General features: G+C 39.1%; 1 pseudogene; it reads left to right on the top strand.

The window, feature by feature from the left end:
* Window positions 1-8,891: 8,891 nt before the first annotated feature.
* LOC101653523 lies at window positions 8,892-9,445 on the top strand (annotated as a pseudogene).
* The last annotated feature ends 4,931 nt before the right edge of the window (window positions 9,446-14,376 follow it).

A 14,376-nucleotide genomic window follows, 5' to 3' on the forward strand; every position in this document is an offset into this window, starting at 1 on the left:
CTAGTTCCTAAATGCTTCCTCCCCCCACTATCATGATCCCAATTCTACCTTACAAATCTGGCTAGACCAGAGGGTGTACACTGGTACAGACAGGAACTGGAAACATAGGGATTCCAGGTTGGATGATCCCTTCAGGACTAGTGGTGAGAGTGGCGATACCGGGAGGGTAGAGGGAGGGTCGCGTAGAAAGGGGGAACCAATTACAGGGATCTACATATAGCCTCCTTCCTGGGGGGGGGGTGGACAACAGAAAAGTGGGTGAAGGGAGATGTCAGACAGTGCAAGATATGACAAAATAATAATTTATAAATTATCAAGGGTTCGTGAGGGAGGGGGGAGTGGGAAGGGAAGGGAAAAATGAGGAGCTGATGCCAGTGGTAGGGATGAGTTATAGGCTAGGGTTTTGATGTCTGACAGAGATGAAAGACCTGTATTATTTTAAATTTAGGTTATTTTAAAGGTATAAACCTCAAGTGGGTCAGGTCAGAGGGATCAGGTCAGGGTTTACTCTTTTAAAATGATGAAGGTTATGAAGTATGGATTGGGGAGTGCGGTTCTAATGCCACCTAAATGTGGATGGTTTAGGGTGGAGAGGAAATCAAGAGCTCATTCAGAGAGCAAATTGTTGCTCTAGGGACCCTAGTAGTCTACTGGGGTACTGACCAGGGACTGAGCTCTTCAGGCAACTATCATATTTTTCAGTCTATCCTGCACCTCAGCCGGGAGGGCCCTATGAGCTCTCAAGCTTAGGGCCCTTGTCTCACGCACAAGCTTGCTGAGTGTGTTGTGTAGAAATGCTGTTATGTAGGAAGTTCACAGGAGTGCCTGTATGCCCAGGGTGCATGCCCAAGGGCACCCACCATCCAAGGGATGGGTTGGTTGCGTGGACCATCTGAAGGTCAGGCGTTGGGCTTCACACCCTCTAGATTGGTTAATTCTCTCATTCTCTCAAGTCTGTCCTGTGCTTAGCTGGGGGAAGAGATAGACCTCTCTCCTTTCCCCTTTCCCTTTGCCCTCTGCTTGTGTTGTTATGATAATAAGTATGTTACACTGTGGCAGATGGGACTTATTGGAGATCAATGTAGGGGCGGTGGGTTGGGGTGGTGGAGGAGAATAACAAACTAAATTCACTATTGATCCCAGTCAATGTCAACTCTAAAAAAGCTTGAGTTCTAAACTTCCCACAGCTTAGTTGGCTGCTACACCAGGAACTGGGAAAAATGGCTGTGTTGGGTTGCAGTGGAGCTCCTCCAGCTTGTGCAAAAGGTCATGTTTGTTTGCTGTTTAAGTCTGCCCCAAACTGCCCACACAGCGCTTTCTTCCCTTGGTGCTGTGCTAGTTCAGGGACTGGGGAAAATCTGCTCTTTCTTGCGGAAGCAGGGCTCCCATGGCTTGTGTCGAATCTGCAGGCAGGCATTGCTGCTCTTTCACTTTAAGAAATGTGTGTCTACTTATCTTTATGTTGAGATTCTGGCTGCCAGGAAGTGCACGACATCCCTCTCAGTGGCTTTTCTTTGGTGGTTTCTTCAGAGACCTTGCTGTGCTTGTTATCTGATAGCCATTTTCCTTCCTTCTCTCACAATCATTTTTAGAATATTTTCTTCATTCTTGTACTCATTAGCTCACTATTTCACCCCAACCTCTCGTGCCATATCCCCAAGGAACCATTAATCCAGTTACTGTCTCAATGGATTGACCTATCCTGGATTTCCGTATACAGAAAAATATTAAAAAACAAACAAACCAATAAAAGTAACAAGAACAGCAAAGTAAAACAAATTAAAAACCTCAATTAAAAAAGCAGAAAATATTTAAGTGTAAAAGAAATTTAAATGGACAAAACCCAAACTCATTGCCATTGAGTTAATGCTGACTCACAGCGATCCGCAATAGGTCTCTGAGACTGTGCCTGTTTATGGGAGTAGAAAGCCCAGACTTTCTCCCATGGCATTGCTGGTGGTTTCGAACTGTCGACCATGAGGATGGCAGCCCAGCGCATAACCACTACACCTCCAGGGCTCCCCAGGGAGATCAAATGAGAGGGTACTAAATTTGAATTTCACTGCATCTGCAATAATTTACTTTCCAATGCATTCTGCATGTTAGCACGGCTATTCACATCCCCAGTCTATAGCCATAAGGGATTCATCCAGGTGTTTTTCTTAAAAACTGAAACAGCTTTAAAATGAGGTAAAGGGAGATCAAATGATGAGTTATTACATTTTGACATAAGTGCCATAATCGGCCTAAGTACTTTACAATGTACTTTGTCTGATAACAAAGCTATTCACGTCCCTCAGCTATGGTCAGAGGGGATACACTGGAGACTTACTCCATGTGTGGACACTGCAAATGAATTTTGAGCTTCCGCTGTTATTCATAACCTTCTGCCAATCAGGTGTTGATAATTTTTGTTTTCTGATTTTGGTGATGAATTTTATTCTGCTTTTATAGCAGAGCCCAGTACCAGCAACAGCATGCCCCCCTCGGCCTCTTTAAGCCAATCACTCTCTGAACTTCTAAGTGGGCCCCAGGTGTTGATAATTTAAACTCTGATTCCATTCCCTCCTGTAGATTTGGATTATATTATTTACAATCCTTGAATCACACAGGCTGGTGTGCTTCTTTCATGTGGACTTAGTTGACAGAAGGTATCAACTAAGCAAAATGACTGCTTGCTTGAAAACAAACTTTGAGACCCCCACATAGTATTCTTTCTGATAGCCAGACACCATCTAGTTTCTTCACCACACTTTGCTGTAGCACCCACATTTCAGTGATCGCTTCATGAGAGTAAACATCAAGCAGATTTCCCCTTTTTTAATTGACTTAATTTACTCAGCATAATGTCGTACATCAATACTATGTTTTGGGAATTCTACATTAATCTTTATAGCTGTGTTGTCTTATATTACATGTATATACTGCATTTTCTTTATCCATTCGTATGTTGATGGACACAGGTTATTATCATCTTTTTGCTATTGTGAGAAATGCTGCAATGAACATAGGTGTACATATGTGTATTCATGTCACTATTATTAGATCTCTAGTATATATATAGCAGGAAGATGAGTGGATCTAAGATATTTCTATTTTTAGCTTTTTGAGGAAACAGCATACCATTTTCCACAGTTCCTGTACCATTTTACAATTCTGCTACCAGTAGATCTTTACATTCTTTCCAACATTTATTGTTATTTGCGTGTGTTTTTGTTTTTGTGTGTGTGTTTTATCATGCTACTTTTGTAGATATGAGATGGTACCTCATTATATATTATTTTTAATTTGCATCTTCATAATGGCTAATGATCATAAGTATATTTTCATGTGCTTGCTCTCTGCTTAGATGTCCTCTTTTGTGAAGTGTCTGTTACTATCCCTTGGCCATTTGTTAAATTGTATTGTTTGTCTTTTTGTTATTTAGTGTTGACATTTTCTATGTATTTTAGAGCTTAGACCCTCATCATGTATGCCATTCCTAAAGATTTTCTCCAATCTGTGGGTTGTCTTTTTAATCTTTTGATGAAGTCTTTTGGTGACCATAAACAATTGATTTCTAGAAAGTTCCAGTTATCTGATTTGTCTCCTGTTGCCTATGCATTTGTTTTTGGGAACCTATTTCTGAGAAAAAATTTTTTCATAGTTTTGTCCCTACATTATCTTCCAGAGTCTATAGTTTTAGGTTTAACATCTAGGTCTTTGATCCATTTTGAGTTAATTTTTGTGTACCATGTGAGGTGTGAGTCCTATTTCATTTTTCTGCGAATGAAGTCCAGTTTTGTTAATACTATTTAATGAAGAGATTGTCTCTCCGCCCCCCTCCCCCTTAAATGGACTTAGCACCCTTGTGGAAAAACAACTGTTCATAGAGGGATTTATTTCCTTTGGGGTTCTCAATTCTATTCTATTGGTTGATGTGCCTTTCACTGAACTAGTACGAGGCTGTTTGATTTACTGTCACTGTGTAGTATGTTTTGAAATCAGCAAGTGTGAGGCCTCCTACCTTGCTCTTCTTTAATACTCCTTTGTATACTGGGGACCTTTTTTGTTTCCATATAAAGCTGGTTATTTGTTTTTCCTTTTCTGTAAAGCATATTGACATTTTGATCAGCATTTCTTTATATCCATAGATCATTCTGGATAGTATTGATATTTTCACAATATTTTTTCCAGCTCATGAGCATGGAATCTTTTCCTATTTATGTAGAAAGGAACAGATTATTGCCTAAAGCCTTTAGCAGTGTGGCTCTGCCAACACCTTGATTTTGCGACTCTGGCCTCTTGGACTATAAATTTATGTTTTTTAAAAGCATCAAGTTCATGATGTTTATCACCATAGCAACAAGAATCTATAAAAATTATTAACATGCTTCTAATCCACTGTGTTTTGAGGATACAGGCCTAGTAGTAAGCACCTGACTTCTTTGTCAGCTTGCTTGAACTTGGTTTGCTTATCATAATTGGGTGGCTCATTATGTGCATTACTTCTCAATCAATTATTTTGTTAAAAGAAAATTATCATTTACTTTTTACATAAGTCAGGGCATGGTTTTTGACCACAGGAGAAAAATAATGTGTAGAGGATAATCATAACCTTTGAATATTATTCAGCAGGAGGGTATTTTGTATATCCAAATGCAGAAGAAAATTGGTAAATAAGCAGTCCAGACCAGACATGATTTGTATCTGTGATTATAGGTCATAGAAAAATTCAGCCTTAAAAGCGATTAATTCAGTTATAGGAGGGTGAAGGAGTCAATCAAGCCTTAGTTGCCTAACAATGTAATTGACTAATGAGTTATTTGAGGAGATGAGAAAGTGTGAAAATGGGCATGGAGGCAGCATCTGACCTCCTCTAACTTCACAAAGGGGGAGGAGGAGAATCCCAACTGAAAAAAATAATTTCTTTTAGAAGGATCAGCTACCAAGAGCTCAAGTAGGAAGAAAATGTTTTGAAAAGGATGATCTCAACATATGTACAAATATGCACAACACAATGGATGTATGGATTGTTAGAAGAGCTGTAAGAACCCCCAATAACATGATTTTTTTTTTAAAAATTGATTTAAAAAAAGAAGGATCTTATCTGAATGATAAAGATATCCCAAATGTCTGACTTTTCCAAAATGATATACCACTGCATCATCTCTAATATCAACAACCACTCCTCTCCTCCTTCACATTCCAGGGTTCATCAGTTTACTGCAACATCACAGACCATCAAGGGAATGGCTCATGTGGCTGTGGAGGTTGACTAGTTTTAAATCCATTGTTCAAACGTTCATCTGTAAGACTTTCATTGTGCATACCAAATCAGGCTGTTGACTCACAAGGCTACAAGCAGCTGGTGAATTAGGTCAGGCATTAGGTTTCCAGCTTCCATTTCAAGAATCAGAGGTCAGAAAGAGGCAAGCAAGCCCAGTGCCGGATCCAGAACAAGAAAATGAACTTTGACAAAGTTTCTTAGTGCACCTACAGAGACAAAAATGTCAAAAAGTGAAAGAACTCACTTGCTTAGTCAAGAATTGGGCCACTGGTCTTTTAGGGTAGTAACTGGCATTTAATTGGTGTTTGTCACCAGGTGACTCAGTACTAGTCTTCCGCACATGCAGTTGGGTAGGGCTTTGATGGAGGTGTGCTTTTTGTCTGTTGAAGTCAAAGGGTTAGGTAGAAGACACGCCAATCACTTCTGTGCATGTCACGTGAGCCAGATCTGGTCTCAGCAAGTTCCATGACATCAGCTTCCTGCTTTTCTCCATTAAGCTGGAACCTGATGGTTTGCCTATTAAGATAACAGCTTTAAACAAGAAGCTAGTTTTGCTTTATCACAAATAAAAAAATGAGGGTTAATGTGCACACCACGCCCCAAGGAAAATATGGATCGTGACTTTAGTCACACTGTATTAAAAAGGGAACATAAGATAGCGTGATCTTTCTTCATTAGCATAATACATAGATCCCCAAACTTATTAGGCCTACTGCCCCCTTTTCAGAAAAGTTACTCAGTGTCCCGCTGGCAATGAAAAACTTTTCTACTATAGTTCATAATCCAGGATAAAGTATAGGCATCTGCTTTTGCAGCCTTCCTGGATCATTTCAGTACCCCCTTGTGGGTAGTATCATCCACTTGATGGAAATACTTTGGCATAACAGCTAACACTCCAAATGGAGACTATAACCACAAGTACTTCAGACATGTTGTCGGAGTTACCAATCCCTGGAGAAGAACATCATGCTTGGTAAAGTAAAGGAGCAGCAAAAACAAAACAAAACAAAGGAGGAAGACACTCAGCGAGATGGATTGACATAATGGCTACAACAATTGCTTCAAGCATAGGAACAATTGTGAGGATGGCTTAGGACCGGGCAGCGTTTCATTGTGTTGTGCAACAGGGTCCCTATTGGTCACAGCCGACTCAATGACAGCTAACGACAACAACATAGAGACTAGAATTTGTAATACATCACAAAATGGAAGACTATCGCTATATGGTTCATATTAAGTAATTAACTACAATGTAGTAAAATGAATATATGTGTTCAGAAAGTATCTTACTTATATGTGGTCAAATAAATATTTTTAGGTTATTACTATTATTAATAGGTTAGCATGGCTAACTTTTAAGAGTTATGAAGAGACTATGCACAGTATAACCTTGAAAATGTCCTTGAGGTGGAGAAATAAGGTATATGGGCGGTGTGTGATTATAAAGTAATAAATAATGCTTTTAAAAATGAGAAACTACATATGCCAATAAAAAATACACCCTTTTAAAATTTCATTTTGGGAAATATTTTTCACAAGACTTCCATTGCTGAAAAGTGGTTTTGCATAGATATGTGAATGGATTTTGTGATCCCGCTTAATCATAGCCCTAATCTAAGAGCATTAAGTTCTCAAGACATGGCCATACTCGATAAAACCCACATAAAGAGACCACTGAAAATATGGGTGCTTTAGCAAAGTGTGATGAAGAAACTAGACAGTGCTCAGCTTTCAGAAAGAATATCATTTATGATCTTAAAGGCTGTTGTAAACTAATGTGTGAGTGTGGGTACTTTAGAGAAACAAATCCACAGAAACTCATGTATAAGAGAGATCTTTATATAAAGGTTAAGTGTGCATCAAGAAAACATCCCAACCCAGTGCTGCCCGAGCCCTCAAGTCCAACATTAACCCATATGTCCGACACCAATTAGCAAAGTCCTCCTCCATCTCAGAAAACACACACTATGACACCGACTGCAGGAGGAAAGCCGAATCAGTGTGCGTGTAAGCATCTCAGGGGTCTCCACACGGCTGCTCAAGCACCCAGGGCTGCATCAGGGTAGGTCCATGTGACTTCTCAGTGATGTCTTGCAGGAAGTCAGCCTTGCTAGCTAAAGCAGGGAACTGCTAAGGCAGCTACACCCTGGTCCAACCATCAGAGAGCAAGAGACCCGAGAACTAGAAAGGCGAGGCTCACCGAGCAATTTATCTCTCCGCCCTTCAATTAACCCCACATGTGTTTATCGGCCAGGTTCGCACAATAAACTAACTACCTCAACTAAGTAGCAATCTAAATGAGGTGTCAATTAAGTCCACATGGAAGAAGCACACCAGCCTGAGTGATCCAAAGATTATAAATAATAAAATCCAAATCCAGAAGAGGGAACAATATCAGAGCTTGAATTGTGAACACCTGGTTTGCAGAAGGCTATGAATGACAGTGGAAGCCCCCAAATCCACTTGAAGGGTCCCCACATGGATTAAGCCTCTGGCAACTCCCCTCTCACCATAGTCCAGGGATGTAAATAGCCTTGCTTTCAGACAGAGAACACTGTAAAGTGAATTATGGAAGATGTAGTTAGGATAAAATGTAACACCTTATAATTTGATCTCCCTTTTGATCCATTTTAAAATTGTTTCAGTTTTTAATATTTTCTGCTTTCTTTTCAATAGAGGATTTTCTCTCTTTTGTCATTGTTGTTGGTTTTTTGTTTTTGTGTATTTGTTTCTTGTTTTTGTTTTGTATGATTTTCTGTATATAAAATCCAAGATAGATAATTCTATTGAAACAATAACTGGATTAATAATTACCTAGGGGCATGGCAGGAGAGGTTGGGGGAAATGAGGAGCTAACAACGAGTACAAGAAAAAAGAAAATATTCTGAAATTGATTGTGGTGATGATTACACAATTCTAGATATGATTGAACTATTATATAGGCAGATATAGGAAAAATAAATATTTAAGGTGGGTTCAAAACTCCTTTGAGATCATCTTGCATCTTCGGCATGTTGTTTAGAATCTGCTGCTAGAGAGTAGAGCAGCTAAGTAATAAAGTGACTTCTTTCATAAAGTGACATATATGTGCTTGGGTTTGTTTCCTAAAGAAGGGTGAATTTTATTACCCGACCGGCATATCCCATATGATATCAGCATTGAAATGGGGCATTCTGTATTTTCCAGTCCTTCCTGACTCAGAGAAATATCTTTACCTCCAACACTTCTGCTGAAAAGAGCTGATTCCTTTGTGAGGTACCTTATTTCATTGTTAAGCAGTTCTAATTGTTAGAAAATTCTTCTGCATTTAAATGATAAAATTTGGACAGGTGTCCAGCATAGTACATGGCAGATATAAGTACATGATAAATGTTTATAGCCTGTTTCTATAGCCCTAAAACGTTTTTCCTTCAAGCTGTACATTTGTAGCAACAAAGCTCAATCTGTAACTCCTCTTCTATGTGACAAAGCTTCAGTTATTTAAAACTATACTTATGGGCTGTGGTGGGCTGGTGGATGAGGCGATGACGACAGATGCTGGGCTGAAATGTGTTTCTTGTGCCCTACATGCTCTTCTCTAACTGCCCTGTCTGTACTAGCTGACTGTTGTGCTGCCAACGCCATGTTTATGAACGAGATCTTTGTGGAGCTGCAAGGTGTCCTGCCTGCCAAGCAAGACATGTAAGAGGAAACACTAAACGTTGTACAGAGTTTAGAGCAAACAACTCATGAGATTTTAACTGTACTTCAAGGGGCCTCTTAGGGTGCTGGGTTTCAGAACATTCCAAAGAGGCACTTGAACACTTAAGAATATTTTGGTAGAGTAAAAACACATTTCGCATCGTTGAGGACCACGTTGCTTGCTGAACAGTACTACCAATTTCATAACACCTGGAGGTTTGTGTTGCAGTGGTTTGTCTTAGCAGCAGTTGTTATGTATTTGGAATCAGGTACACTAGTGACACAGAAGCAGTAAAAAAAATTATTGGCGTTGAGCCAGATAGGGAGAAAGGATTTCATCTGGATATTGAAGATTGTGTCTCAGGAGTTCTAATGCTTGATGGTGAACTGTCAAACTTGGCAGGGAACAGTGTGGCTGCATTGGCTACCCCCAGACCTTTCATCATTGAGCTGGATTGTTGTTTCCCCCTTCTCAACCTGAAGGAAGTGCTGTGATGGCTTAAACAGGCGTCCGCAAACTACGGCCCATGGGCCACATGTGGCCTGCAGAGGACATTTATCTGGCCTGCCAGGGGTTTTTGCCGTTTGTTTTTTTACTTCAAAATAAGATATGTGCAGTGTGCATAGGAATTTGTTCATCGTTTTTTTTTAAACTATAGTCCGACCCTCCAATGGGTCTGAGGGACAGTGAACTGGCTCCCTGTTTAAAACGTTTAAGGACCCCTGGCTTAAAGAATGATGTGAAGAAAGTAGAAGAAATGGTCACTGATCTTTTCATCTATGGTCTCAATAAAGAAATGGCAGCTTCTTATCCAGACAAATAAGCTTTCTCCATGTTCTTGGCCTTGTTTATCTCAGCAGTTGCCAGTGAGAGTAGGCACAGTGACTCTTACAGTGTCAAAATGCTCAACACTGACCTTTATTTTCTGTCTTTTTTTCAAAACCATTTTTTATTGGGAGCTAATACAGGTATGTCATTCCATAGTTGTGTAGTGTATCAGAAGTAAAACCTATTTGGGGGCATTAAAAATCAAGGTCAGAATTTGTTGTTTCAGTGAATTTTCTCTGTATGTCAATGTATTTTAGTTCCATCAAGAAATGTAAATGTCAGTCTCAGTAAAATTCTTTTCTTGTGTATTGGTACCAATACAATCTTGGTATATGTATTGTTAAGTTTATTGTCTTCTTTGTGATCCTTCCAGATAGCCTCAAACCTCGTTTTTTTGTGATGGTTGATTTAAGAGAACAGTGTGCAGCTGTGAAATTTTGTTTCCTGCTTGGGAAAAATGCCGCAGAAACTGTTGTGATGTTCAACATCACAACAGTTTCTGTGGCATTTTTCGGATCTCTTTCTCCATTTCCTTGGGAAAAAATTCACTGTGACCAGAGAGAAGCTTCCCAGGGGACACCACTGGGTGCACTATCTCAGAGCGAGTTGCTTGATGCTCACATAGCAGGAAAAATATGTACTACAAAAGCTCTGCTCCAGCGGAGCTTTTCCGGTTGGGGGAGGGGTGTACCCCCTTGTATGTTGTTGTCCTTGTCCTAATTGTTGACCGTGTTGTGCTAACATGCTGATTTGGGATTTCTTCTCTTTTATCATGTGTACATTGATTGCTATAAATTATCCTCTCATAACTGCTTTTGCTGTGTCCCAAAGTTTTTGGTAGTTTTGTTATCCTTAGCATGTGTTTCAAGAAATTTCTTTGTTTCATTCCCTACCTGATCTAATACCCTGTCATTTTTATGTAGTATGTTTTTCAGTCTCCAATGTTTTGTCTGTTCCTGATTTATCTATTGTTGATTTCTAGTTTTATAGCATTGTGATATGAGAAAAATGAATAGGAGGATCTCGATGGTTTTTAATTTGTTGAGGCTTGCTTTGTGGCATATCCTGTCATATATTCTAGAGTATGTACTCTGTGTGCTTGAAAAGTGGAGCCTTTTCCTGTTATTTTTTTGAGGTGCACTCCCTAATATATGTGAAGTATAATTAAAGAAGAAAAGAGGAAAACAAGGAATAAGAGAAAAGGGGAAGAAGACAAATGAAGAAAGAAGTTGAAAAGAAGAAAAAAAGAATGAGAAAGTGTGAGTGTGCCAAGAAGAGAAGGAAAACAAAAAATGGCTTGGGTGTGGTTCCTGGAGTTCTGTTGCTCTGTCAGCTTGGAAGTAGGTGAGTCTGTGTACTCAGCTAAAAGGAAAAAGAATCCTGTTTTGGGTGAGTGTGCCTGGATCTGAGGACTGCCTCTTTATTGCCTGAGAGGCATATGTATTTCCAGGAGTAGCAAGGTCACACAGGAAGAGGAAGTAAGAGGGAACTAGAAAAAAGATACATTTTAACTCACTTTAGCGAGCAAAGACTAAGTTTTCATCAGTGGTCAAAAATTCATTTTATACATTGTTCATGTGAATATTTTAATTATATCACAAATGGGTTTGTATGACCATTGGACCAGCACTGTCTGTAATAGAAGCAACATATTTTGATTAATTTGCTACTTGATTGGCCATGCTTAGCACCTTCCTTCTCTTCCTGTGACTGTCATTCCCTACCCCACCCTACAGCTCTTCACACCATCCTGTCAGCTCTTGATATAACTATTGTATACCAACATAATTGAAACTCGTCATTGGGATTACTAGCCCCTATCCCAAACAAGGATGTAGACTTATTTATTTGAACAGGGGATCAACTGAGACCTTGTCTGGGTTTTAAGAGCCACATTTTAATTTTTGTTCATTTTGATCCATTTTCATCCTCACAGGATATTTTCAGTTTCCTGAAGGGGGAAAATAAGGCATAGCATATTAGTAATGGAGAAAGGGGTGTGGGTGCAATTTTATACCATAGGGAATATGAGGATTTAATAATTATCCTCATTCATCATGGCTACTTCTCTTTGTATCCATTCTAAGTCATGTACAAGTAGATGTCCAATTAATGAGGTTCTAATCCAAGGCTCACCGAACTAGACAGAGTCTCTAATTCAGGGTTCCCTTTGTCTGAGACCTGCAAGCACTTAAACTCTTGCAGTGCTTAATAGTTCACAAGTGACTTGTTCTTGTTATATTCTCTTGTTACAGCAACCTTATTGGGGTTTGTTTAGAACTTTTTCTTCTTTTTTGCTATACAACCAACCCATACTCGTTTAAAAAGTTCAGGACCAATAAGTTTAGTAGAAACCTGTTGGTGGCCATATCACAAGATACAGTTAAGGTCGTGACCTTGTTCTCTCCTCTTTGTAATTTCATCCTGATTCACCTTGTACCTACGAGGTATTCAGAAAATGTTGTTGACTTTTACTGGGTTGAATCAGACATCTTAGCTACCACCAAATCATCAGTATCCACTTTTCTAAAATATTTTCTTATTATCGTATAGGTCAGTCAAAAGTTTAGAAAGGCTCTGTTTATTATGGCTTAAATGAGTAAACCAGGCCCGTTAGCTCACATAGAGATAAATAAGGCAAGTCATCTGTGGACTAGAAATCTCCTCAGTCTCTCCTCTCTAGCCCCCCTGTAGTAGGTGTTCATGAGGCTCGCCAGGGGAGTTTGAGGAGGTTTACTGCAAACAACTAATCTTGGTTCTATTGAGATAAGTAGTGTGGGGAGGAAGAGGACTTGGTATGTGGAGAGAAGTATTGGAAACCTGAAACTCGAGCTTCTGTTGTTACTGTCAGGTGCCATTGAGTTGGCTTTTACAGAACTGCCCAGACCTGCACCGTCCTCACATCCTTGTTAAGCTTGAGTTCATTGTTGCCACTACTGTATCAATCCACCTCATCAAAGGTCTTCCTCTTTTTCACTAACCCTCTGTTTTCCCAAGCATGATGTCCTTCTTCAAGAATTTGTCTCTTCTGATAGCATACTCAACATACATGAGTTGAGGTCTTGCCATCCTTGCTTCTAAGGAACATTCTGGCTATACTTCCTCTAAGACAGATTTGCTTGTTCTCCTGGCAGTCAATGGTACTTTTAATATTCTCCACCAGCACTAAAATTCAAATGCATCACTTCTTCATTGGTTTTTCTTATTCATTGTCCAGTTTTCACTTATATATGAAGTAATTGAAAATACCGTGATTTTGGTCAGAACCTTAGTCCTCAGAGTGACATTTTTGCTTTTTAAGACTTTAAATAGGTCGTGTGTAACAGACTTGGCCAGAGCAAGACGTTATTTGATTTCTTGCCTGCTATTTCTATTAGCATTGGTTGTGGATGCAAGTAAAAGGAAATCCTTGACAACTTCAGTCTTTTATCTGTTTAGCATGATATGTTGGTCCAGCCGTGTGTGTTTTACTTTTCTTTACATTGACTTGTGGTCCATAGTGAAAGCTGTAGCCTTTACTCTTCATCAGCGAGTGCTTTGATTTTTCTTGGCTTTCAGCAAACAAGGTTGTGTCATGTTCTGCTATGAAGATGTTAATGAGCCTTGCTCCAATCCTGATGCCATGCTCTCATATAGTCCATCCTCTTGGATTATTTGCTGAGCACATAGACTGAATAAGTATAGTGAAAAGATAAAACCCTGACACAGAACTTTCTTGATTTTATACCATGTCATATCCCTTTATAATAATGAAGCAACTATTATAATAACAAAAAATCCTAGTGCAGCAATGTAAAATGCTACAGAGTTGTAAATAATTAGAAGATGCTCCAAATATCTTTAGGAAAGGAAAAAAAAATCATCCTTAAACATTGTTTGAACACTCACTATGTACAAAACTCTGTTGGAAATGACAATGACCCCTTGCCACCTACTGGTTCATAGTCTAATTAGATAAAGAGGAATAATGAATAATGAAAGACATACAATGTTAATTGCGCTAAGTCAGTGGTTCTCAACCTGTGGGTCGCGACCCCTTTGGGGTCGATCGATCCTTTCACAGGTTCACCCGATTCATAACAATAGCAAAATTACAGTTATGAAGTAGTAACGACAATAATTTTATGGTTGGGGGTCACCACAACATGAGAACTGTATTAAAGGGTCGCGGCATTAGGAAGGTTGAGAACCACTGCTCTAGGGCAAAGTGAAAGCTTTGTACTCTGTCTGAAGGCATCAAAGCACAGCTATGTACTATTGTCATGTACTATTAATAGCATCCATCCAAGTAACAGTCATTGGAAAATTGGCTGATGAGACTGACATGTACAAAGATAGCATAATCTTCATTGAAAGCATAATAAAGTGATAAATAAAAGATATTATTGCATTTTTAAAAAACAAGATTTGAAAAACATATTTATTTATTTATTTATATATATTTTTTCATTTCAAAAAAATCATTTTATTGGGGTTCATGCAGCTCTTATTGCAATACACACATACATCCATTGTGTCAACCACACTAGTACATTTGTTGCCATCATCATGTTCAAAACATTTTCTTTCTACGTGAGCATTTGGTATTTTTTTGTTT

The sequence above is a fragment of the Echinops telfairi genome, unplaced genomic scaffold (assembly GCF_000313985.2).
Source record: "Echinops telfairi isolate 266 unplaced genomic scaffold, ASM31398v2 ScPeMD7_34;HRSCAF=130, whole genome shotgun sequence".
Classification (NCBI taxonomy): domain Eukaryota; kingdom Metazoa; phylum Chordata; class Mammalia; order Afrosoricida; family Tenrecidae; genus Echinops; species Echinops telfairi.